This window comes from Anser brachyrhynchus (assembly GCF_964034855.1).
Source record: "Anser brachyrhynchus genome assembly, chromosome: 2".
NCBI classification, from domain to species: domain Eukaryota; kingdom Metazoa; phylum Chordata; class Aves; order Anseriformes; family Anatidae; genus Anser; species Anser brachyrhynchus.
In genome coordinates, this window is record NC_137695.1 from 24739637 (window position 1) to 24767290 (window position 27654).

A 27654-nucleotide genomic window follows, 5' to 3' on the forward strand; every position below is an offset into this window, starting at 1 on the left:
GGGGACTCTGAAAGAAAAGGGGCAAAAAGAGCTCATAAACTCCTGAAGCCGTGCCAGCATTTAGCAACCTTCCTTTGCATCCGTGGGGTGTGACCACCTTTAGCAGAGCCAGCTGTCTATTTATAGCCGCCTGTAATTTCCATGGAGAATGTGAATGCTGATGGCACCTCTGAAGATTAGCACTTGGGGCAGATATATATGAATATGGATTAATACATCCCATTTAGGCAACCACCCTGCAAACATTGGTGTTCTAAGCTCATTTGCTTGAGGTACCAGCTCTGAAAGTGCTTTGGATGTCTGTCCTTTGCTCTGAGCTGGTGTCTTCATAACTGGCTTTAGACTAACCTATTATTTACCAAGTAAAAAAATCATTTAAAAATGCAAGTCGTGAAGCTTATTATAATGTATATTGTTTCCTTACAGGATTAAATTTACCAGTTTGGAGGAGGGAAACAAAAAACCTAATGAGGAGGCCGACACCAGGAAGGAACCATGGCCTGTTTCCTTTCTTTCTCTGTGGTGGATTTCATTCAAAAGAAAATTGAAGCTGGCAAGACCCTGTTTTTCCCTGCAATTTATTTAAAACCTTGCACGTGTTTGGATACCTTGTGATTTCAGAGAACTATGTGAAGATTAAGCTTTTGCTTACTGATACATGGCATGTACTCTTTCAGTCTTTTGTGTTTGATTTTGTTTGATTTTCCACTGCAGTGCTGCATCTTTGTAAGGATTTTTATGCTTTCACCAGCAAAGTCTTAAATACATTAAGACAACACATTTGGTGTTCACACTTCTTCAGTAATGACTGTACAAAAAAAACCAATGGTGGCATAAAGGACTGTGTGTTTTCTTTGAGAGTTGTGCACATTTTGCAACCAATGGGAAGACAATTTCTGCCAGAGCAAGCCCAACTTGTCTGATCGGCTGACAATTACAGCACCTTGCCACTATTCCCGAAGTGTTGTTGGGTTATTTCTTTTTTTCATTATCTCCTCAGACCATTTATATCCATATTAAAAACATGGCAATAATTGCATGTTTATTTCAGTACTCTGAATTTGGTTACTCTGCTTAGGCTATGTAGCATGCCAGTTTTCAAAATAGGCCTGTGAGAAGGACAAAGCAAAAAATGATGAGATGTACTCAGCTGACAGATACAAGACAAATTCTTTAAGGTTTTACTCCCATTATGCGTATTTCTTTCTTTGTTGGGTCTTGGCTAACATCTCTGTTTTTCCTCACGTTATTTACCTTTCAGAAAGTTTTCTTGAAAAGAAAACAGAGATGCTGAAACTGTTCCGTTTAATTCAAGGCAGATACTAAGGTACAGAGAAACTTTTGTTTAATGAGCCATTAAATCCAGCTGTGTTATGTTGCTGCTTACAGAGTGAAATGGAGAATTTTCCTTATCCCAAGCTGTTTGCTGTTCCACACCAAAGCACCTTTCAAGTTATTTTCTATAGGTATCCTGATCTGATTGGAAGGCACTGCCAGATGACGTGTCTTTAGATCGCTTTTCTGAATGAATCATTCAAATGCAAACTTTGCAAGAAACAAAGTTGTGTGATTTTAGAAAAGGAAGCCCCTGCTACATTGTGTTTGGGGAGAACATTGTGTTCAAGGGTGGAATAAACCTGCCCTGATCATAATACAATGCTTTGCATTCAGAAAGAGCAGGGTATGGTGCAAAAACCACTGCTGAGTTATGCTCCTGCTCGGACAGAACCGCTTGCTAGGCAATATTATTCTACACATAAATTTGACATCCTTTGCTTGCTGGGTGCATTGAATTACATTTTTAAGAAATGCAGTAACACTTTGGTTAGCTTTCAGTGTTTAAAAGGAGGGGAAAAGGATTTGTGCTACTGCCATCTTATTAAACTCCAGCGGTGTTTAATAAGAAAAGAACACCCAATAAGGCAAATCCTTGAATGCTCAAGTAGCTACGAAAGGCCTCTTAATGAACTAGGATATGAGGCTACACTTTCAAAGAGTTGAACCGTGGAAATATTCTCAATATTTGCACAGCCATTAAAACACAATTTTCCCCAATGACATCTCTGTTTCAGGATCTGGTAAAAGCCATCTGAAAGCCACTTTCAGTCACAATCCTATTTAGAAGTTACTACAATTTTTCTCCTGCGTTTATGAGGGGGGAAAAAAGTGACCAGTGAACTTTTGACTTTATCACACACTGAAACTGCCTTAGACGTGGTTTGTTTGGGTTTCATGTTGCTTTTTTTTGTAAGAGAAAAGTCTTTTATACATTATCTTTGCTACTTAAATTGTGTGCAGTTTGATGACTAAAATTAGCTATTTTTAGAAAAAAAAAACTTGCTGCAAAAATCTGAAGAATTTTTGAAAATGTAACAAAGATTTCAATTAGGAGTATAAGGGTAGTTTCATAGACACATCTACTTGGCAGCTTAAATTGGGAGGCAAGCAATTATGCTGCTCAACTAAACATCTGAAGGTTTAATATAGAGAGTAATTCCCTAACTGTTCCCACAAGCCTAGCACATTGCTATCCATAGTGAATCATGGAGTATTTGCTTAAGGTATGTATGTGTGTGTGCGTGTGTGTGTGTGTGTGTACACACACGTGCGTGTGAGATTATCTTCTCTGCCCCATTCCCACTTTTAAGCAACCGCTGAAATAATTAAAGTTCATCCACGCATCTTCAAACTCAGTTGCCCGAAGGAAAGTGCATAAATACCTAGGTTCCTAAATAGTAACTTGATTTTCAGCACTAGTGGGGTTATTTCAGCTGCAGATCAATTAAGGGATGGCTGGGATTACTTATGCTCCTCCTTTCGGGTTGTTCTGATTCCCTGTGGTGACTTGGGTTTGCTGTCACCTGCGGAGGCGCTGAGTCTTGGGGGTGTTCCTGCACCAAGGGCACCTGGGCTCAGCCAGCTGGTGCCATTCGCATGAGTGCTGCACGTTCTTTTCCTGGATCATCCAATCTTCTGGGAAACCTCAAATTTTAAATTTTTTATCGCTTTGAGAAAATGGAAGCTCCTTTGGCCAGGGAACTGACTGTACAGCCTTATTACCCCTTTTCTCTTTCCAGTAGAGCCCCTACCAGCATCAGTAACCTGATTTGACACCCATCGGTTAGGATTCCCCGACAACTAGCCCATCTCTCCAGCATCTCGCAGAAGTGAGGCTCTCCCCATAGCTCTTCTCAGTGCTGATGAATGGACTTCTTAAATCCCATCAATGCTCTTGGTACAGCTTCAGGGAATATCAGTAGTGTTACTCTCTTTTTCTCACATCCTTCCCAAACCGGTTCCCTGCAGAATCTTCAAAGGGACAAGAAAAATTAGCCTGGTCTTCCACACATGCTGCAGGTGCTGGGAATGCAGAGCTTCATGCCATCAATAGTCAAAAGTTGGTTTAAATGACCAGTAGTCTGTGCAGCCCAGTCCTTGAGAGACTGCGGGACTCGCTTGGAGTTGATAGCTGGCAGCAGTGTGACTTTTTTTGGCTCACCACTTGGCTGAGCCCCGGGAGATCCTTCCTGATGATGCTGAGAGGATGTGGCTTAGCTGCCAGAGGGGAGAGCAGCCACAGGGCAGCAGGTGCAGTAGGCAGATAGAAGTGGGAGGCACATTCTAACAGCGTATGATACCTGATGTTAGGTGACTGGGGAGGGAAGATGGTGACAGAGATGGTCTGCATGGTACGGAGGGTCCTTATGAGTCCAGGTTCACAGAACCTGACTTTAAAGCCAGCTATCTGGAGATGGCTTTGTCCCCTCTCATGCTGGGCTCAGAGCAGCTCTAACCCACACCCAGCAGGCACAGCACCAGTCAGGACACACCAGTGCTGCCAACACTACATTCTTGTGTGGTGTCCCGGGTCGGTTGGGTCCTTTCGTTTCTCACTATCGTTTTTAAACAGAACCATGTTTTAGGATAACGTCAGTACATGCAACACTGAAAATTCAATCTGCAGTAGACAGAGGCACTGGGGTTTTCATTTTGTCATTGTTGTGCAGGGGTTCTGGACTTCAGGCACCTGTGGAAAGAAGCTACGGTGATAAATGCCCTGTGGGCTGGTGGGTGACATCCACGCCTGTGTACTCTGTGTCAGTGCACGCAATTGAATGTGTAGTCAGTGCTCTGGTATGCTCACACACAAAATACTCATCTGTGAATACTATTGGGTTTTGTAATCTTTGTTATATAAAATGTTTAGGCTGTACAGACGGGGGAGCAAAATACTGACGCCCCATATAAATAGAATTCTGTTGCATTACTGAGCATAACAATACTCTCCCCTACCAGCATTTAGGTGGAGTGACCGTATGTTACTGCCTTGCATTTTTCACATAAGCAAAAAAATCTAAAAGTAAAGGATGCACTAAAAATTCCCATCCCCCCAGATGCATTTCAATGGTGCTGCATACAGAATCCCAGCTTGCCAGCTTCCACGTGGATTTTTGTATGGTGCACTAGGAGGTGTTCTTTTTTTAACAAATAAAAAGGGGAGGGCTGGTACATGAAAACAATGTTAATGTAATTAAATATATATATATATATATATATACTTCAGAAGAACAGCATAGTAAGCAGTACAGTAAAATAAATGTTGCATTATTTGTTACACCTTGTAATTTGTCTGTATTATGAAAGATGTAATGGTTTGTCAGCTGTAACCGTTGTTTTCTTGTAACATCATATTGAATAAAGTGTAGCAGAATCTCTCTTCTCCCTCATATATGTGATCTAGACCACATAAAATCCCTAAATCGGGGAATAAAGCCTTTCTTTTATTTGTTTGTTCTCCAGAAAATGAATGAGGAAATGTTTGTAAACAACAGATTTTTATGGAATGAAAAATACTTAGAAGCAAGCAAGCACTTAGGCAGTAATTAGTTGAAAAGATTAGGCATTGAATCAGCCAAACACATGAGCTCAATCAAAACTACAAGGCAGTTGCTGGCTACACTGGGCAAGGTTTTTAGTGCAGTGTGTTTCTGTCTGTACTAGTTAGTAAGTACATTATTTGGTGTCTCTTTCCATTTGTTATATGTATGTGTGACAATGGACCTCTTTACAACACACTGGGATTTAACTGAAGTGGTAGAAGGGCCAGTTTACTGATAAAAAAAAAAAAAGAAAGGCCTGATTTAAATATATCATTGTATGGAGAATAAACTCTGGCTTATTGCAATTTCTTTTGAAATAAAGACCTGATAATTCTGGTGGAAAATTATGTAAAGCACATGCTCTGCATTTTTCACAACTTTGATGTGGGAGCTGGATTTGCACCTGTTCGTACTCGGTTATTTATCTCAGTAAGTATGTGCTGCTTGGGTTGTTAACCAGGAATTTATTTATTTGTGCATTGCAGCATTGGATAGGCAAGTGCTCACTTACAGTGAATGTAATCAATACGCACCTTTAGTATTTTTCCTTCCTTTCCATTGCTTCTAGCTTTTGGGTACCAACATCTTGTTAAGACCTATTTTTAGACGATGCAAGTTAAATCAATGCAGCTTGCACAGATTTGATTAGAATATTTGACTGAAATGTCAGAATATGCTATTTTAGCAAATGCAGAAGCCTGTAGGAATCTGTTGGTTTAAACATCACTTTGTGCTGGGATGGGAGATGGCTGGAGAGCAAGTGCTTGTACTGCCTAGGCTGATGGGGAAGCCACTAACCTCAAATATGGATAATGGAGGACCTAAATTCTGGTCTTGGCTCTGTCCATCTAGGAGTAATTTAAGATAAAATGGTCTTTTTTAGAGCTAGCACAATATAGTTTGATCATAGGACTGCAGTGTCCTGGGCTTTATCTGATAGAATCATGTTGTGGCCCAGCTCTGATGGCAAAACTCTTGAAGAGGTTAATTCCCATTGTTAAATACGGAAAGGTTCCACAAAATGACACCAGCTGCACCCCAGAGGCATTGCGCAAAAAGAAAACAAGGAAACGCAGGCATGTTCATACTTTCTAGTTTGCCCCCAGTTCTCACTGGCCAGGTCAAATTCGGAAAGGTGTTGCCTTTTCATAGCCTAGATGAAAGGTTTGTGTTTCAGGTGGGTAACAGATTTGTTAGGCATTCCTGATGCACTACCTGTGTGGCAACTTTAACCTACAAATCTCTCCGATACAAATGAGGACCGAGAATTATTACTTTAAAGGTTTGTGTGTTTGAGCACCGGGTACCAGGAAGCATACTCAGAGTGAGCTGCTGATTATGTAGTCTAATCATTAAAACCGTCTCCTGACCCCCTTGGCTGCACTCCTAGCCTTTTTAGCCCCAAGGCTTTCTTTCTAAGCAAGCCTGGCTGCTGCTGCAAAGCAAGAGATGCACTTGCTACAAGAGCAGCCACCCCTCCCCCGAGAAAAGAAAAAAAAAAAAAAACAAGGGGGAAGGTGCTGGAGCAACCTTGTGCCACTAGGTTAACACATACAGTTTCTAAATAATGCCTTTCCTTGTAAACCTTTGCAAAGTAAACCCTACAGCAGCGGAAGGACTTGCTGCTACCAGTGGGGGGTGGTGTTATGGACATTAGATTTGAGCAGCTTATATAGCACATGGGCGAGGATAAAGGGATACAAATCAGAGAAAAAAAAAAAAAAAAACTGAGGAGATTAAAAAAAAATCCAGGGCCAAGTATTTACTGTTCATTCCCCTTGCGAGTGGTGCTACATATTGTCTGCAGTGAGTCATGCTGAGAGCGAGCCAGGCACAATAATAGCGGAGAGCAGCCCTGCAGCCCCTTCGTTATTGCCTGCGCTGGCTGGTACTGAGTTGGGCGAGAGAAAGTGATTCCAAAAAATGTTCCTTTCTTTTCCTTTTCTCCTGTTTCCCAGAGGGCCTGGTAGTGATTGCTGGGGATGCTCTGCCTGGAAAGAACTGCTAAACTAAAATCAAATGTATTTTTAAAATAATTTTCCAAGGATCAATATGGTGATTCACATAAAGACATAACAGCTTTAAGAGCTATGCAACAAAACGTTGCAGTGTTATACACCCTAGTAAAGTCTTGAAGCCTAAGGAGATTTATGATATCATAGAAACATTTCAGCCTCACCTTTCAACTGGAATTAGGACTGCAGCGTAGATTTACTTTACCATCAAAAGGGTAGGTGTGCAACTTACAATCCAGCTAATTATAATAGTTTGCCCCCAGCTTCCACCTGAGGAGCTCAGAGATATTCATACATTAATGAAATGAGCTATACACACAGCCCTGGGATATACCGTGAAGATAGAAAGATACACATTTTGTGGAAGGGAAAAAAAAAAAAAAAAAGAAAAACAAGGCCCAGATTCAGCTCTCTATTTTCAAAGCTTTTCTTGGGCACAAACAGCCAACAGAGTACTTTATCTAGTGTTGTTTAGTGAAGACTGAGCATTCAAGATACTTTTCTGGAATGGTTTATCACAGAAGAAAAGTGTAAAACTTCTGTGTTTAAAACAAGTATAGACAGATGGAAAGATACCAATATGTTACTACATGACAATATGTTGTGGTCAACTGCTAAGAGGTATTCATTGACCAAATGATCAGCATCATGTCAGTGGGGAGCGGGAGACATTGCATGTACCACCATGTCAGCTTCCCTGGGAAACACTATAAATGTGGGCTGCCACTTGCGTGCATCAGGAGACAGATAAAACTGTCAAACTCTTCAGAGGCTGTTTCAGGTGCCCTTCTATATGCACACAATACAGACAGTAAAGTAAAATTGATGCTTCTGCTTTTGAGGTTTCTGTTTTTTTTGTTTCTTGTTTTTTGTTTTTTGGGTTTTTTTTTAATAGAAATGACCCCTTTCATATAGATGGTTAACATTTTATATATACTTCTCTCCCAGCATGCTGTTCTGGCCCATTACATTCAATACATGCAAAGTACTATAGCCCTAACATGCCCTTTTTATGTACATTGCTGGCTGCCACAAGTGCTTGTCTATCTACTGAGCCCTCGGAGAGCAGCCCAGCACATTTTGGAATACTACTTACTGCCTCTTTGGTGGAGATATGAATCATGGAAGAACTGCACTTCTGCTCTCCCACATCAACAATGTCCTTTCTAGAAATGCCCGCGTGCATCTGGAAATGTCAGTGTTTTTACTACTGGCTGTTATTTAGCTTGCACACGTGCATGTGGAATGACTAATCCAGAGTAGCAGGAACCCGTAATTTTGGAGCAACTCCATTAGAAGTCACAGGTATCTCACTCCTCTGCCAGCTCAGAGACAGCCATGAGTGAGCTCTGTTTGGCAGCATGCAGCAGCCTGGCCCTTTGCTGCACCTCAGCTCCAGCTGCTTTTTTTGATCTCTGCTCAAACACAACATCTGTCAGTGCAGCAGGACTGGAGGTGGAGGAAGCAGGAGAGAGGGCACTAGACAGAGATGTGTGTGCTGTCTGGGGACAGGGCCATGAACATGGTAGTCCTTAGGTCACAGGAAGGTTTTCTTGTTTTGGAAATCAACTAAGTGTTCACCCTCCTGTTTGTTAACTGGGCTGCGCTTTTCTGACCTCCACATGAGTACGGGACATTTAAATATCCTTCCAAGCCCTTTTCCCAAGGAAACTGTAATTTAGATTTAGGACAACCAATTGATCAAAGGAAAGGGAAGAATCTAAGAGGTTTTTGGATGAGCCCTTACAAGTCCCTAAATATGAGGAAGCGTGCTATACACTCACCTTCGGTAATAATACAGAGCTCTGAACACTTCAGTGTGTTCCTGCAATATTTAGTCAGCTTGGTTTCCTGTGCCAGCACTGCAGAAATAAAAAAATGTGAAAATACCTGGTTTTGGGGAGAGGAGGCTGGTGAAAAGCACCCGTTCTGCGGGAAGCGGCAGTGCCACGTGGGTTGGAGGAGACACCAACTTAACAAGGGAAAGAAAGGAGCCAGAGTCTGGAAATGACACAAGCCTCTTACTGGAGGACTGATGACAAATTGGAGTTAAAGCCGGCTTTGCCTCCTGCCATCAGGACTCTCAGCTGCTACTTATTAGTGTGGTGTTTGTTACTGTGCATAAATCAAACTACAACCTCTGTGACACAGCGCATCATTTGTTCACTTCTGTTTCCTCTCATCCTATCTGCCTGATATGAACGTACCAGGTATAAAGTAACTTTATGAAGAGAAGCCTGCAGTGCCCTTCAAAAAATTGAGCTCAGTGAAATCCTACATCTGTAAAACTGGCTGGCTGCACTCGCTTCTCACCAAAATATTTTGACTGCAGGAATCTGTCTGGTACAAGAATGTGCCAGTAACAAACAAGGAGCACATTTACATTTGCTGGGCTTGCTGAACATCACTTCAGGTGCCCTGTTTTGAACAAACAGCCATTTCTCAGCAGCCCTGCTGGCTCAGGCCCAGTGGCGCAGGCTCGGCGTCACGGTGGGAAGGCCACAGAAATGTTGCACACAAGGCATGAAGGAGGCCCACCGAGAAGAAGGAACCTTAAACTGAAGCGACGTTCAGGGGCTATCCCACAGAAAATGGCACCTCTGACTGGAAAGTCTGCTGTGCCAGAAGATACCGTTACTAGCAACACCAAGACCCTGCTCGTTTGTCTGTCAGCTGGGCCGCAGCCCAGGCCCGGCAAGCAGCCGCAGCCTGCCCAGCTCAGAGGGGGCCCCGATGGGAGAACCGGCCCACCCACTCCCATCACACCTGCAAAAAATGTTCACTGACATTTTTTGGAACATTTTACAGAATCCCTCTGTGAATGTGGGCCCTTTTTGCCTCAGCTGCGGCTCCAGGCATGCTTAGACCTGCGTGGCAGTGTGGGGCAGAGCAGACACAGGGTTTCGTATGCTCAGACAGCCCCCATTCCTTGTGCTCCTCACATCTAACTTGTCCCGAAAGTGTGTCTTTGAAATGCATACAGTATGGCAGGGAGGTTCTGCAGGTGCAAGCTGGCAGCAAGTTGCTTGTGCTAAGAGCCACAGGGGACTTCGCCCCCTCCCCCCCCAAAAAAACCTTTCCTCTTTTCCATCCAAAAACTGTTACCCATGAGCGAGACCAGGGTTTCCACCAGCTCAACACATGTTTGAAGGCACTTTGCTACGACCCAGCAGCTCGCATGCAACGCCCATAAATTTGAGCACCTTCAGTCATGTTTATGATATTGCCTCAGATCCATAACATGTATTCAAATACATCCATGGAACAGCTGGTGCAATAACAGGCATTTGTGCTTGTGTGTGAACACCTGAAACTCGAGTTGGACGTCATGCTATCCATAAAACACAGTATCAAAGCTACACGTGCCTGAGACGCGGTTCTTTTATTATTTTCTTCCATACAGAGAAAAAAACAAATTGCAACCAAGTTATTTTAAATGTATTTCTGGAGCCTGAGTTAGAGGAATGGCCTTAGGTGGGCTTTTTTATTTTATTTTTTTTTTTTTTCAACTTGGACATTTACTACAAAGATAGAAGGAAAAGATGCCGTTTAATCTCTCTTCTCATGTGATCCTCAGTCTCTACCTGGTTTACTCTCCCCCCTACAGCCTTCTGTGTTCTCTAGTAGCAGTCTTCTAAACAAGTGATTAACAGACGAGGGATCAGCCTGCAACACCCCTAGCTACAGGATGCGATGCAGGTAAAAAATGAAATTCGCACTGGTTATTTTTCTGACTTGCCCCCCAGTACTGCTGTGTCCCAACAGAAAAATCAGTGTTGTAGCTGCGTGCATGTTTTTTTTCTTTTGAGGTGTCCCTCAGCACTTCCCCAAATCTCCCAAATCTCCTTGCACCTTCTTTCAATTAAATTGCTTTCCTTAACTTAATTTGCACTGTCTAATTAGAGTTGGTTGGAAGTTTTCCCCAACACAACGTTATTCAATATCTTTGAAAAACCCTGATTTATCAGGAGAGAAATACTTGTCTTTCAATTAACTCCCTTCACCTGTGGATTGCCAGGAGCTGAAGTTTCTCAGCTCTGTGCCATCTCCAGCTGAATGACTGTGGGGCTGGAGACCTCAGGGTTTCTCTTCTCTTTGCCATACATCTGGGAGCCAACATGATTTTCCAGTGTGTGCAGCCACAAGGCAGTGCAGATGCTGGAAATTAGTACGACTATTTTGATTTCAGACACCATGGACTTGTTGTTGGACGTGAAACTGGCCAAACTACTATCCCCAAATATTTCAATATTTCACAGTTTTGACACAGTATTTCAGGTCCACAAACACTTCCATACTTTTGCTGTTAGTTCATAATTAAGTGTATCTAGAAAACATTTCCCCATGAAAGAATGAATTACTGATCATCATTAGCAATGTAACCTAACAAAAGAAGATACAGACTTCACTGTCTGTAGGAGACACTAAGTAACTTCAGACTACAAATAGGATATATGCTTTCTAAAGAAAATAATGACTTAATAAGGCATATTACCACTCATGCAGGAGAGGTGTGTTTTTAATCAAGTTTGAAATCAGTTGGAATCCTGGCAATCTTGAATTTTTTATTTTTTTTTTGCGTTGATTTCTGTAGCATTAGGACTTTATCTCATATGATGTGCTCAGATAGACACTTCAGTTTAAAAACAAATTGGAGCTTGAGGCTAGATTTCGCTTTGTGAATGTCAATGGCTTATGCAAGCGGGAAGTAACACTTGATAGCCTTATAATTTGTTAATTATGTAAGAGGTTGCAATGGCTACATGTATTACTGGTGATAAAATTTACATTTTGTCCTGTTTAAGCATATTTGCAGACGTTACTGGTAGTATTGTTTCATGGTCATCTTTTTACCTTTATGTGATGACATGTTTTTTTTCTGTTATGAACACTGCTACATGTATTGCTGAGGAAAAGAAATGTGATTGTCTAAGCAACACAGTTCAGAAAAAAAGGAAGTGGAACACTTACCTATGTCCAGTATTAAATCATTAGAGTTAGCTCAAGAAGTTTTAAGGACATACCATGCATAATAGTGGAAAGATTGAAATTTTAGTTCCCAATAGCATGAAGGTCCAATTTGCAGTTGGAAAAATCAAGGGTTTTAGGTTTAAAACCTGTTCTTTCTGCAGAATTAAATTACATCTACTGTAGCAAGAAAGAAAAAAAAGTCACCTGCAGAAGAATAATATTTAATAAAAATATATTTACATTCTGTTAGTTCTTGTTCCTCTAAGAAATCTTTAATTCAAAATATATTGCAGTAGGATGTGGCTGGCTGGATAAAGGTTAAAGTGAGGTAATTCACATTCTCTTTTGTTTGTACTCACAATTGGTTGCAACCTTTGCTTTCTACTGTGATTGTCTCTAATCAGCATTCCCACTGTTCTAAAAAAATATTTGAATTCTAAGTTGATACAGGACATGCATACAAACAGATTTCAGCTCCCCTCCTGATGCGGGCAATTTATGCAAAATAAGTTTAGGCTCTCTGGGATTTAAAGTTTACTGACTTTTTTCTGTGGGAACCAGAGCACCACTTTGCACATCGTGAACATCATTGTGAATTACCTGCCTTAAGGGGGATTGTTAGCACATGAATCAAAAGTGGCTCACTAATGTAGAACATCTCAAACAAAAGGATTAGACAGTAGCTCAGATGCACCACGATGCATTTTAAATCAGATGAAGTGAAATTAGGTGCTTTTTAGTGTAATACTGCTCTTAAGTATAATGTTGAACAACAATTGTGAAAGTAGGAAGATCTGGATACTCTCATTTTGCTACAGAGAAGATGCCATCTATTTATTTTATCTTTATAAACAGTCTACTTTACCTGTGTATGGCTACTTGCTCCATCACGTGCTTCATTCATAAGGAAGCAGCAACGTATTCCTACATGGCTGTGTACAAAGTCCATAGTGATTTTCCTTTGATTATGTGGGTAACACTGGGGAATTAGACAATTATGCACACATATTTTCCTATATCTTTATATTGTCTGCATAATTTATGTTTTAATAAATTGTGCAAAGAAAAAGAAGGGGGTTTCCAGATGCACCAGGGCTACTTTGTGCTCCTACCAAGGAACCTTTGTAGTGGCAGCCATAGTGTGAAGCTTGTCCTTGAGAATCCTGCTCTGAAGACACTCACGCCCGAGCTCAGTTCTGGTCACCCATGACATGGGATCCTGCAAACTCTGTATGCCATCAGTTCCAAACTTTCAGGGAATCATCACCTTTAAACTTATCATCAAGGTAAGTGATTGAGCTTGGTGATAAATGGAAAAAATTGATTTCATCTGGTGTAAGGAGGAAAGTAGTCAGGTCTGCTGTGGCCTCCAGTGGCACACCTCTGCTCAGTTTGCTGAATCCTCCATTTCGGTGTAAAGATGAGTGGGCAAATGTGCTGTCTCACTCCATCTCCAGTCCAGCCACCACGGGATTCTGCGACAGATGACGTTCATTAATTTTGGCCAATTCTGATCCTACTGAAATAGGACTTTAATTCACTGAGATTAGAATTTGGCCCTTTGGGGCAGTTTTTACTGTGGAGAGGGTTTCTTTGATAAGTATGGCCATTTGCTCTGGGCAGCAGCAGAAACACACAATTCATTTGAATTTGTCATAAAATGAATTTTAGGCAGATGCTGTAGATAGAAGGTGCTCAGTGCCCATCCAAGGAGAATACACAGCCCACAGACCTTTCTTTCCTTGTCTGCAGAGAAAGGACAAGCTGATAATAACACACACTGATGCTGCTGAGCTCAAAGAACTTGGTTCATTCTGGAAGACTTTCTGCTCTCAGGCCTACATTTTCCAAATCTACCTTTGCTTTTGGTGTCACATGGCAGTACAAGGCAGAATGGATATGTGTGTGTGCTCCAGCATGAGAAATCAATCTGCTGTGTTTTTTGTAAGGCTTTCAGACCTAGAAAGTCGAGCATCCAAGCTAATGTTCTAAGCAATGCACTAGTGATATTTATTTTAACTAGAGCTGCATGAATGAATGAATGATCCTATGTGGAAGAAAGCTGTGCTGGCAATTTAAAAATAAATAAATAAATAAATCTGGATAAAACATTTTGGATTGACATGAAACCAGAATTTTTGAGACTGCATGGCAAGTGGGAGAAGTTTTGTTTCAGGTTGAATAAAACATTTCATACCGATTTCGGGCATTTCTAAAGAACATGAAAGCAATGTGGAAATAAACTCATGCAGGGTAACTGCTACAGTGTTCACAAAACTGAGAGGAGATCCCCCTTGGCACCCAACAGTGGAAACTTCCACTATTTATGTGGGAGACTCCAACTGCTCTGCAATCCCCAGGTTTTCCTCTCACAAAAATATCCTAAATGCCAAGTTGTAGGGCTAGCTGCCCAAACCGTGCCTCACAGGCAGATCAAATGAAACTGCTGTCAACATTGCCTGAGATTGTGGTTCTGCTGGGTCTGAGGCTGCCGGGCAATTTGTACACCACAGGGCAGGACAAGAAACATGGCAAGGTGCAGTGACAGCATTGCCCATCGCATCCCTGCTCTGCCACCAGCCCAGCCCCACTTCCCCTTCTCTGAGATACGGTGTGTACCCCGGAGCCCCTGACCACTTGAAGGCTTTGGTACTTGGGGTGGAGAAAATCCCCTACGGCAGCCAGAGTGGATAAGGGAGGAGCATCTCTCCTGAATGCTGAATTGTCCAACCTGAATATTCACTGAGCAAGAAAACAGGAGAGGATTATGCTATCGTCATGTGTATGGTACATGCATCTGAATTTTCCAGTCTGCTTCCAAGCATCTTCAAAGGGAAAAAAATTGAAGGTGTCCCACTCAGTGTCACTGAGGAACTGGTAGGAGGCCCATGATTTTAAGACCTATCTTTCAACTGAATGAAAGAGGAGTGGTTGGTTGCCTCCAGTATCACCTAATTCACTTGGCATGGCATAAGGATGCTCTTTTCCCATAATCTATTGTTTCAGAAATTTTTTTCAAGTCAGCTTGTAAGTCTTGCCTGAAATGTCAAAGTAATAAAAAATATTGCAAAACCACCAACAAACTCCCTTCAACATTTTATTTCAGGTGAAACTATTGGCTAAATTTGCCTTGACAATACAAGTGTGTGCATTTTTCTGTGACTAAGTGATTCCTTATACACCCCACGCTCAGCTCTAGCTTGAGCTCTGCTGTTATTTCATCCTCCTCGTATTCTGCTTTGGGAGAATCTAATATAACTTCAGTCGTGGAGCTGCAGCCTCCTCCAGAGGGATGGGTGGATGTGCTAGCTTTGTGGTTGCATCGACTTTTCCAGCTAACTGGTTTCCACGATAAACACCTGAGTGCTAAAGAAATATGGCTTCAGTCCTCCCCTTCCACAATCCCCATCAAGCAACTGTTGCTTATGTGTGTTCGTCCCTGGCAGGCATCTCATTCAGTCTATAATCTGTGGAAAACATTAAGAATTGATCTCTCAGCAGTTTGCTAAAAGCTGCAGCCACTTTGCTTTGTTTTCACTTGGACGGTATAAATGTCTCTTTAGCAGATTTGATTTCTCTGCAGCTCCTGGCTGGAAATGCTATCATCTGCATTGACTGCCTTCATGGCCTGTCACAGGCAAGCCATCCTGTGATCAAACTGCAGCCAACAGCCATCGATATCCATTACTGGACTTCTTCGCTGGTTTGCGCTGCTCTTCAGAAAACTAAAAGTAGAGATGGGCCAAAGGCAGCTGCAGTCGTCATCGAAGTGCAGGGCTGTGGGCGCAGGAGCTTGGGCACATTTTGAGCCGTGAAGAATGAAGCCATGCTCTTCACCTGCACCACGGCCCTCTCCACCCCCGCTGAGATGTCAGGTCCCACTGGAGGATTTTTACAGGTAAATCAGGGCTGTTCTGTGGCTCCCCTTCCCCTTCTCTCCTGCCGATCAGGCTCCTTATTAAAGCTCCTGCGGGAAGTGTGAGCTCAGCTGGAGCGGGGCTGTCTCCTTTCCCAACGTGCTGCAGACTGCACATCTCAAAGCACAAGAGAGGCGGCTGATTTGGCCCCTGCCCTCTTCCAGCAGCTACAGCTTCAGGGAACCACAGGAGGTGTTTCCAGTTCTGCTGCCTGCACTCCTCATCCGACAAATGAGCAGGTTTTCTGCCTCAACTCCCCAAGCTGCCTCTTTGTCCGAACCACCACATGTGGGCCCTCCTTTTGTCATCGTCTTTTGTTAGCTGTTCCTCTGTGACTGCAGGCTCCCATGAAACTGAAGTGGCAGCTTCCTTGTGAGGGGTACCTTTGCCACATGGAGACTTGCAGCTGGGGCACCTCGGCCCCCATGGATGTCCCCAACCATTCACCGGCCGCTACGTGGGGCTCTTGGGAGACCAACCCCGTGTCTGTGCTGTGGGTCCTGGGATCACTTGGCACCTTGCAGAGCTTAGTGTGTGCCGCGGCCATATCCTGCCTCATCAAAATGGCCTTAATTCTCACCACAAAAGCCTTCCAGCCCAGAACCCCTGAGCTGGCAGCCGATGCCTGAGGAAAGGTACATGAATAAAGCAAGCCCACCGCAGTATTGCCTCCAAGTAGTCTCCTCGCCCCCAATGGTATCCAGCTCAAGTACATCCTGTGCTGGAGGTGGGGGGCCTGGCAGGGGATGGTAAATGTCATTTTACTGCCCCATGAGATAGCAACCCAGGCAAAATAACAGCCAGAAGGAGCCATAGCAAACACTAACTACAGCACGCCTGTTTCTCAGTGCCTTGCCTAGCCCTGCTGTAAAAGCTGCTCATGCCGAACGCTATATCCTCCTTGTCCTTCACATCCAGAAGGCTGAAGGGTTGAAGCTGCTTCCTGTGCAATGTAGTGCTGTGCTGTTACAAGAAACCTGGATGTGTTCTTCGTATTTATTAGATCATCTTTTATTTAGGACACAGGCGAGGGTTTCTCTGCATTCATCAGTTACCTTCCTCCAATAGCTTCTATCTGTGTATATGATCTTTTTTTTCTTTCCTCTGCTTTTACATGCTGTAACACACGTTTCTTTTTATTTAGTGTCATCAGTGATTTAACAAACAGATTATTTACTATTGGTTTGCACTGGATATTTCTAATTGGCAAAGTCTCTTCCTGGTGGTCTTTATTGCCTGTTTTATATGGTCACTCTGTGGATCAGGCAAGTCCATACCACACCATAGACTGAGGATCAGGCTGGAGAGCATGCAAAGACACAAGTGCACAGAGAGAAAAATGAGCTGTCGCCCTTCTGTATTTGAACTCCTTTTTATTTTTATTTTTTAAATACACGTATCTCTGCCATATTAATGACTTTGGTAGAGTCAAAAGGATCTTCTTTATCCATCTGCTGTGTTAACTTTTATCTCAATATACAGATTGAGTTTTACATTACCCTTTGTGAGCCTACTGCTGCAGCGAGGCTCAAATAGCTGTTGATCATCTGGTTACTCTAGAAGGCGGCATTTTCTCTTCATTCTCTGCTGCTTTTCTCCCCATTTTTTCCTTTGGAAAACCATGCACTGCTATCTTTCCCATGGCATTGCCTGTAACTCTGACTCTGCGTTGTTTTCTGAAAAGTCGGGTTAGAAAAGTCCCCCTTTCAAAGTGAAGTTTAAAATACTCAGCCATGCTGCACACTACCTCCCCGCTGCAATTCATTCTGCTCCAAAGCAAGAGTGAGAGCGGGCTGAGATGGCTGGTTGTGGCTCCGCTTGGGGTTCCTGAGATCCTCGGGAACAACAACGTTCTTAAGCGCCAGCCCCGGACCTCTGTTGAATGAGCAAACCCACCCTGTGCCTCGAGTCCAGCAGGCACAGCAATACCACTGAGCTGCTTGTGCAACAAAGCTAGCAGAGGAACTGCCAGCCTGCGGCTGAAGGTGGTCAGAGAAGGTGTGTGTAACCCTCTTCAGGCTTTATCACTCATCTGTGATGCTCAGCAAGATGGAGGAGAGGCAAAATCAATTTATCAGCTGTGGCATTCCTACTGAAAACCAGATATGCTGAACTTCCATCGCTGAGGTTAAGGAACTGGTGAGCATCTGTGTATAAGCTAGATATATTACAACCTGCTTAGCACAGATGATTTCTTAGGACACCTTCCAGCCCTGTTTCCTGTCATTGAATCTCTGAAAGCAGATACAAAAAATACAACTGTGTCTGTTGTTAGAGGTGAGTCCTAACACCAGGACCTGGTTTTCAGGCACCTCAAGAGCTTTCCCTCCCAGCTTTACCCTTCCTTTGCTTGGGTGAAGGAGCTGCTTGTGTAATTGGAGCTAGGGTCAACACTGAAAAGATGTATGTATCTGGGCTTAGGATTTTGATGCTAGCCTGTCAGTACTGACTGTTTTCACAGATATTGTATAAATGTCGTGGAAAAGAGGAGTGGAGTATAGCCCATGAAAAGAGTGACACCTCTTCCAAGCACACACACTCTTGATAAAAAAAAAGCATATTACAGAGAGATGTTTCTGCTTAGGGTTGAGTTACCAAAATGAGATTTTCATTTGAAGTGTCATGGACACTTGTAGTAATTTTGTGCTGGTTTGGGTTTATTTTCCTGGTTGCCATTCATTTCATGACATTGCCTGAGACTCGGAGACGCAGCCAGACAGATCTGCTGAACACATGAATACTAAGGAAGTGGTTTCCCTAGTAACAATAACCATGTCACAGCTCTCACAACTTCCTGCCCTTCCTTACGGGATTTGTTTATTTGCTTGTTTTTTTCACTGGGTCAGATAGAGGAGACACCAAAATTGGAGCTGGCTAAACGGCATCCAGCATCGGCTTACTGGAAGTGAGCAGTGAAACAAAAATTGACTGCTGCATTTGCAAGCAGTGTCATTACAGGGTTCGGCTTTGCTTTGCTTTATGGCTGTGATCTGGGGGCAGGCTTGTCACTGAGCTGGGCTGAACAGATGCCAGTAAAACTTGCATTCTTATTTCAGAGCGTTTTACAGATTTATTTATTTATGTATTTATTTATTTTTAACAAATGAAACTATTGTCATGATGGATTAAGTGCAGCTTTGAGACAGTAATCGATTAATGGAAAGCAGAGTGGGGAACAAATATATACATTAAGTGTGCAGTCTCAGTACAGGACTTGCTGCTAGCACTTTGGAGAAGGTGAATTCATGACTTTAAGCAGCATTTCGGAGCACGGGTGGATGTGCTTCTGGGTTCAGACAGCTGGTAGGGGGTTGTCTAGCTTGCATGTTCTTGCTGTCAATGAAGATGGGAGATCCATTCTCAGATACGCTGCAAACTGTTCCTCAAAGAAAGTTGCTACACCGCTGTTCAGGTAGGGGATCCTGGTAGGCAAGCTATGTATGATCATTAAATTGGGTTATCTTTTTAGTCTTCTAATCAGCCAGTCCATTTACAGCTCACTTGAAGTCAGGTGAAGCAATTTGCAGTACTAATCCCAGGTATTCAATCCGCTTCTTCAGGCACTGAACAGCTGAATTCCTGGATTTCATTAGGCATTGTTCATACAAATTTATTAATTGCTGTGGCTACTTTTGGGTCATTTTTTATATTGAAAGGGTACTTTTGCTAAAAAATAAAGGTTACTATTACCTCTCAGCTGTCTGTAAAGATGTGTCTTATTTAAGGTGGGTCTGTTCCTAAGAAAACTGAAATGATTTTATCTCTTGCTAGCAGGAAAAACTGATAAGGGCCAAACTGCAATCAGCTGTGAGTTTACTGTTAAGATAATACCATAAACAGGCACTGTGCAGAGATCAGCCATGCTTTGCTTTTTCAGGATCTTTGACCACAATGAAATCATGACATTATCTCAAAGCTGACACATGTAACTGTAGTCATACAGATATTTACAGTTAAAAATGATAAGCTTGAATCTGAGAGATGCTGGATACACCCATCCTTGCTGCAGTTCTGGAGACTTTGGATCAGACAAAGAACATCTCAGAAAATCGCAGCGAGGGAGACACGAAGGACATGGCTATCAGAAAACCAAAGACAGGCGAAGATTTTATCTTTATCGGGCTAAGGTGAGGTGGCTCAGAGCAATACACTGGTCCTTTTCCCAGCCTATATCGTATTGACTGGCTGATGCACTTTAGTTCAAGACAACTGCAGAAGTGAGCATGCGCACATTTGTGATCAGCACTCTCCCAGCATGTACAACTCCCACTATCTTCCAATCACAGACGATGGCATTTTTTGCGCTATGCACATTTATGAAGTTGTGTTAGGGTCTTCTGTAAACCAGCTGTGCTGGAATCCTTATCAACCAAAATCAATGTCAGACCTATGCACAGTGTGAACTTGGCAGAGAACAACACTGTTTTGTGCTGTCAAGATCGTCAACAGTAATGAAATTATTTTGTTAACTTCTACGTTGAACACATGTTAATTCCAGTCACACGAAAGCACATGTTCTCAGATTAATAAGAAAACTATGGTTAGCAAAATCTGCCTTTTGATTTTACAATTTCCCTGAAAGTACAGTATCTTGCAAATTATTGTATGCGTTAGAGATTTTATTTCCTTGCTTCTGCTTGCAAAATAAACTTTCTTATTAAGACTCAGTAATTGAATACAATGGGTCTTATGACACATGTGCATCACCAATGATCCTGCAAATGTGTATGCAGATGTGAGTGTGAATCCGGATGACTATAGGAGCATGTCTGTATGCAATTCTGAAATAAAAATCCAGCTCCTAATCATGTAAATGGCTGGCTATGCTGATTTAGGCAATTATATTTCTATTCTGTTTTGTAACTGCACATCAATGAACCGAAAAACTTGAAGCTGTGAAAGTTGAATGAGATATATATTGTAAAATTTCAAACATTTAGAGTTTTGTTCCATATCAAAACATTCTTGTTTTCACAGTGGTGCAATGTGATTCTTGCAGTATAAAAACAGCTATGAATCATTTGAAAATGTGTTATATCTTTTGTATATCACAGATACTTTCCTCATGAATAAGGAACTTTTCACCATAGGAAGGCTTTTATATGACCCCCGCTTGTTTCCCAGTCTATTTCTAGGCTAAATTTACTGTAAAGAGAGAGAGGTTTTGCATCTGCCTATGTCAGTTCTCCAGTGTATTGAGGTCAGCTTCCATTCTCCTTGGCTCTGATGCCTGCCTGTACAAATACAAATTCCATTTCCATCCTATTATTTTTCTAATCAAGGGTTTGTCATGCAAAAGAAGATCTGAGGTGACTGTTTTCCATTATGCAAAACATTCCATTATGATAATATCTTTAGGACAGTCTTATAAAGGTGCCCTGCCCAAAGAAATCACAAATGAGAGCAGTAAAATAGTAGACAAATCCTGCATAATTTGCCCTCTCATTTAACATTCAGGCCACAGAGTTCACCCTAATTTGCCATACACATTTCCTCTGACATTCCCGATCTGTACATATGGTAAAAATAAGAATTGGCAGCTCTCACTGAATAGTCTTCTGTTAAGTGCTTATCAAAAGAATAAGAAGAAAGGGGTTGTAAAATGCAGTCATATTTAGTACATCCTTCACTTTCTTTTGCTTTCTCTGCTAAACTCACACTTAGTAAAATCTACAGTCAATGAAATTTACCTTTTGAGCTCAAGTTGTTTCCATTCAGAACAAAGTAAAAAATACGCCAGCAAAGAAAACCTGATATTTCTTAGAAATTCTCTTTTCTTTCTTATGCCAAATCCCAAGGGGCAGGGCTCCACAGAAAGGGAGTTTATTTTCCAAATCCTTTGAACACAAAGCTCTTACATTTTCTAGGACAAGATGTTTTCCTAGACAATCTCAATATTGTACCTTTGTATTAATACTTTTGTCATAAAGGTGAATACACACGCGTATTTTTTGGTGTATATTTAATTTCCATTAGATGTCGTTTCAATTATTCAAATATGCATTGGCTTACAAGCAGACTCCTGTAAAGACTTGTGTCTGAGTCTTGGCAAGTACATCATATTTCTGCAGTTTCTGAGTATTTGATTTTTCTGTTGTCTCTTCTTCTTGTGCAAATTTGCATATTGCATGTGTGTGTGTGCTAAATACATATGATAATGAATCTACACTGACTTCTTTGTTTGGCAAAACTTCTGAATTTGTGGTTTTATTAAAAGTTTTTAATGGTGGTGCTTCTTTTCCCTGACTATTTCTATATCCAGTCAGATAAATTTTGGGTCTTTAGAAAACTTAGGTATTTTAATTATCGCTCAAAATAAGTAAATGGTCCTTTTCTTTATCTGGCTGTTCTAGAGTGCCCTTCCAGATGTGGGGAAGGCTATGCCATTGCTGTTCACTCCTATTCAGGGATTATTGCACTACTAAACAGAGCTTAATTTAATGCAATATCCAGTCATGAACTTGATATCGTCTTACAACTCTCCAGCATTTTGCAATATTATCTCATTTAATGGAGCTGCCTTCAGCCCCTGATGTAATAAGTTTGGAAAAAAAACATATGAATATTAGATGTATTGTCCTTACCGATCCATAATTTCATCAGCTATAGTGGTGAAATTACACAGTTATCTGAAATTAATTACAGTTATCTGAAACTCCATATGATCTGCCTTTATTGCTGCCCCCCATCAGTTGTCAGGAGCGATAATTTGATCAGGACAGCTTGCATCTGCTGTGAATTCACACCGTTACGGACCCACTGTGTCCCCTGAAACTGGCCTTAATCTGTCGATAATTACCTTCAGGATGATTTTTTCCACTGGTGACTAAGACTAAACTTATGTAATTATCTGGAGCTGCAGGATCTTCCTTTCTCTAAAACTGGTACAGGGATTGCTTCTAGCTGCTCACCGGCTACTTCCTTGTGCTCCTGTGCCTCCCGTGTCTGGTTTTGGCTGCTTTGTTGGTGCTTGCCCCGACAGCCTTCAGCAGCTCGGCCACTGCGCTGCCTGGGCCTGCAGCCGTCCCACATCTCACTACGCCACTGTTCTTCTCGTTTTTCTTCTTCTGCAAAGATAAGTGGGACCAATATGACAAATAGTACAGCTACCGGAACCCTTCAAGCCACTGCTCTGAGTTTATTTTGTGCTTTCTTAACAAATACACACGACCAGTATTACTGGACCAAGGCGCAGCTTATCACATCTGTATGCATGGCCAATACATCGATATTTATGCTCATTTTTTGAGGTCTGATTTCTTCAAAGATGGTGCCCAAATCCAATTACCATCTTCGCAGGACATCACGATATAGCTTCTGGAAACAATCCCATGTGCACCAACGTTCATTGCCAGCTGTAAAAGCCTCGGTTACAGCGAGCAGTGCAGTGAAGCATCCTGGCCAACCTTGCCATCAGGTCTGCTCCATGGATCTCCATGGTTTAGCATGAAGGCCTGTTTTGGTGAAAGCACGTTTTTATTAATCCTTCTTGACTTCTTTTACTCAGTAACTGCCACATTGCCCCAAAGCAGCAGAACAGACAGGCTTTCTGAGGCAAATGGGAAGAAGCTCTGGCCAGCTCAGGCTTGCTCACCGCACAGCTATGGTACACAGTGGCCAGAACTGGGACATCTTCTGCCCAGGTCCATTCAGATACCCCATGGTCCTCATGCGGGACTGGGAGGCAAAGCATAAATGGGAGGACAAAGTCTGCCTCCATTTCTGGATGAATTTAAAGAGCAGCCCTGCAGAGAGCATATTTACCTGCTCAGCATCAAGGTGATAAACTACCTGAACATACTCCCTGGAGGAAATGCTAGCAGCCTCTTGGCTATGAGCATGCAAACAGAGCTGCGCTCTCTGTCTCAGTATCAAGACTATTATCTCTAAAATTGTGGCTTGCTTTAATTAAATAGAGAAGAATATTTGATTAATTCTACTTTTTATTACAAAAACATACGACAGTGGAAATGGTAGATTCTAGTGTCTGCCCTGATACACTTCTGTGTTTTTGGAATCTAGGCAATTAGAGCATTCATGTGGTAATTCCTCCAGTATACTTCTTCACATTAATATGATAAATTCTTCTGAACTGTTTAGTCAAATTAATTGTATTGAGCCTTATTCTGGGCACACTGAGCATCCTTCTAAGGAGAGTTATTAAACTACTAGTTTTTATCTCATTAAGAATTGCCTTAATAACAACATTCAGGAAAGCTGTTTCATGATCTGATATGGTGATAGCTCCAATTTTTATATGTGTTGTGTTGTCAGGCAGCTTGTGAGATAATAGGAAAGATCTACTCTTGGCTAGGGAGAGGATGAGATGTGAAGTTCTCTCTGCTGGAGTGCATATGCCTTCAGACATCAAAGCTCTTAAAATTTTCCACAGACCAGAATGGAAACGGGACATTTTATCACCCGGGGTGCTGCCTGTTCCCTACTGCTCTGCCTGCCCAGCAGCTTGCCAGGGAAGAGCAAAAGCAATTCAGATCAGAGGCCAGAAGTGGAGGCATATTCCTGGCTATGGATGCTATGGATGCAGACATCCACTGATAGTAGGTGGATGCCCAGACTAAAAAAAAATAAAAATAAAAATAAAAATATTTTACTTGGGAAATTTGTAATGACAAACAAACCTCAATAAAGAGGCTTTATCCAATTCTAAAACAAGCACCTACAGGAGAAATTTCTTCACTCTTTAAGTGCTATGACCTTCAACCTCAGGTCTATCTTATCCTCCAGCATGGCATGGAAATAAACCATAATTGTGTAGGACTGTCGGTCTGGTTACAGCATGGGAATCGCCTAAAATACACACCCAATTTCCTTGTCATTAGTCTACAGCAACACGAGAAGTCTACGCATGTCTAGTTCAGAGGCAGAAGCCACACTGGCTGCACAGAATTGGTGGGGGACCACAGCTGAGAAAGACGAGGCTGTCTCTGCAAATGTGAAAAGGGTCTCTGACCAGTGTCAGATATTCCCTGAATTTCTGCATTTGGAAGGGTGACATTTTTATTTATTTTTATTGGGTGGTTATCTTCTTGTGAGAAATACAGGCCAAGACTTGGGTCTGGGAAAACTAATTACGTCTGGAATTTATCTAGATAAAATGTAAAGGCGGATTATGTTCCCTGGGTCAAATGCTGTTAGCATAAGTATAAGGTTATGAGTTCTTTGGTTCTTTTCTGCTTTGAGAAAAGAGACAGAACTTCTAAAGAAAAAAAAACAAAACAAAACAAGAATAATGAGATAATTATCACGAAAACTTTGTGTATGCATACAGAATTTATTGATTAGGTTGGTACTCCACAAAACAGCGCATTTGCTGATTTTAGGCGTCATGTCTATTACTTCAGCCAAATGACTGTTATCATAAACTCTGTGGTAGATAACCCTCCCTGTGGTTTGTCTTCTTGTTTTTAAAAGATCAACTAATTCTCTTGGGCTCTTGAGCCCAAGGGAGGTACAAAAAAGCAGGAGACGAGTCTTTTAAAGGCAACAAAAATACTGAAAGAAAACTCGCTTTCATGTGCCGTCAGTAGTATCCATAGTACCACTTCCCATGTGCTGGACAAACGAAGAGGAGGTGAAATGTTTGGGTACACACTAAAGGCTGCATAACGATGAAATTTCCACATCAAATCCTGGTGAAGTCTTCTCAGACTGACTTCAGTTAAGAAATCACCCAATAGAGAAATAAAGGTAGCAAAGATAATAACCAGCAACATTAAAATGCTGTTTTTTTCAGCCTTTATTTTAATTGAGCAATTTCATTTCGAAAAGTTTCTTATTGTACAGTTACTGAGAATATTTCAAAATCCATTTCAGATTTGAATTCCGAGGATGACAACAATCTCAGCCTACAGAAGAGTTGTCATGTTGGTGATCATCATCGCTGACCATCTGTCTGGTCAAATTTCTTTTCTCTTTTCTTTCTTTCCTTTTTTTTTTTTTTTTTTTTTTTTAACCTGGAGGATTTGCTGCATAGTATGACAATTAGTCATTAGTTAGGTCTGTTGAGAAGTATTTAGGACTCTTTACCTCCTGTCCACAATGAAAAAGGGACAAAGTTTGGGACTCCTCTTGCACTGCTTGATCTTGGCCTCCTCCTTCTATAAAGAGACCTTTTCTATAGTGTGATTAGTGGCACTGGGCACGTCACAGTAGGTGTATCACATCTGATCTGGCATGCAAATTGAGCCAATATGTGAGGTCCAGCATGCCTCAGTGTCTAGCAGCTATCCCCTCACAGCAACAGAGGGGCACAGCCACTTTAAAAGCAGTGTTCTGCTACCCGGATCAGTGGAGATGGCAGGTTGGCTACACAGCCCTGTCCTTGGGGCTTCCCTCCCTATTAACCAGCAATGTCTGTGCTGCCTACACAGCCTGGTGGGTATTTAAATGGCTATCGACAACAGCATGCCGAGAGCAACGTTTGTTAGTTAGAGCCTACAAGGGAGGTAGGGTGAGGAAACTGGCAGCGAAGCAAGTAAATGAACATAAAAATGCTTAGTCAGGACTTCCATCTGTCATATTGATTGTTTTTAAGATAAGAGAAGATACATTAAGAAGCTTGCATGCCACTATGAGAGAATACAGTTTAAGGTGATAGCCTGGCTACAGACCAAGACTGTGACTTTAAATAAATCCATTTTAAAGAGCCCTGCCACACACAGCGGGGGAGAGGTGATAAATGATGGCCTCCAGTCCTGTTACCTCTCTTTTCAGGGCAGTCAGCATCAAGGTGACTCCAGTCCTTTTCCACTCCCAGGTCCCCCTCAATCTGCTGCTTTCATCTGCAGGACTGGAAGAAAAAACAGAGGGATTGCTCCCCATATTTATCACCTCAGTGGTTGGTCCAGATTGGTTTATTTATTTTTCCATTCAGAATAACTAATGACTACATTTCCTTTCTGAAGGTGCAGCCCAAGATGCAATTTCATGATCGCCCACTTTCATGAAACCACCAAAGCCGGAGCTCTTGCTGGCCAGAGCCATCCCCTCCCGTCTTCCAGCTCATGACTTCCCCTTCCCTCTGCTGGCACCAGCCCCCTGTGCTAGCCCAGAGCTGGGGAAGGGAACTGGTGCAGCTGTGAGGGCACTAGGTTTAGTGTAAAGCCTTCAGCTGGAGCAGTGCACTGCTCTCCTTCTTCATGCTGCCCGGCAGTGCCGCAGCACGCAGCAGGGGTTGGGATGGGGGGAGTGGGATGAAGTGTGGGACCATCAGGGACTTTAAAACAATTGTGATTCACAGCCCTCCAAAGCTTTCTGGGCAGGAAAAATAGGCCTCAGGAAAAAGAAGTGTGTGTGCCAGCCTTAGGTTAAATTCCCTTTGCTAACGCAGACTTCCTACCTGACTTTGAACAGGCCATTTTCATCTCTTTCTGCCTTAGATTTCCCTCTCCAAAATGAAGACAGAGCAGTGCTTTTATCTTTCAGAACAAATACATTAGAGATTTTGAGGTGGCGATGTGTCCAGTTGCTTTGGGAGCAGGGGCACAGGAAGACTTGACAGATCTGCAAATATTTTTAAACTGCTTTTGTCTCAAGCTTCCCTTTTTAATTGCATTAACTGTATACAGCATTTGTACTGCACAATTTGTACTGCACAGTTATGTTTCCATTATTTGTACCATAGCATTATTCTCTTCATCTGAAACTAGGCCTGATCCATGGAGATCAGTTCAAGCTCATCAGACCTGGCTTTGTCATCTTTTTTTTTTCCAACAGAGCTAATGGATGGTTTAGTTTGTGACCAGAACCATCACTTACAGGACTTCAGACTAATAAACTTGCTTTAATACAGAGCAGATGGAATGGTTGTTTGGACCATGACCATTTTTCCAGAAATGGATGATAGTACTA

At 42.1% G+C, this 27654-nt stretch overlaps 1 protein-coding gene and 1 long non-coding RNA gene across 5 annotated transcripts in view; one reads left to right on the top strand and one right to left on the bottom strand.

Moving 5' to 3' along the window:
- The window catches only part of CDK14 (cyclin dependent kinase 14), a 348887-nt gene extending 329102 nt beyond the window's left edge, over positions 1–19785 (top strand). For 3 of the 4 annotated variants that reach the window (XM_080582560.1, XM_080582563.1, XM_080582562.1), the window contains one exon: positions 427–4715. The gene's annotated coding sequence lies outside the window, so the exon portion shown is untranslated. Of the gene's footprint in view, positions 1–426; positions 4716–10502 lie in introns of those variants that run through there. The other variant, XM_080582561.1, reaches the window with a different exon arrangement.
- LOC308190820 lies at positions 2565–27654 on the bottom strand. The gene is made up of 2 exons (XR_013947505.1): positions 26506–27654; positions 2565–22850 (listed from the first exon to the last, which is right to left on the bottom strand). It is a non-coding gene; the product is annotated as an uncharacterized lncRNA (long non-coding RNA).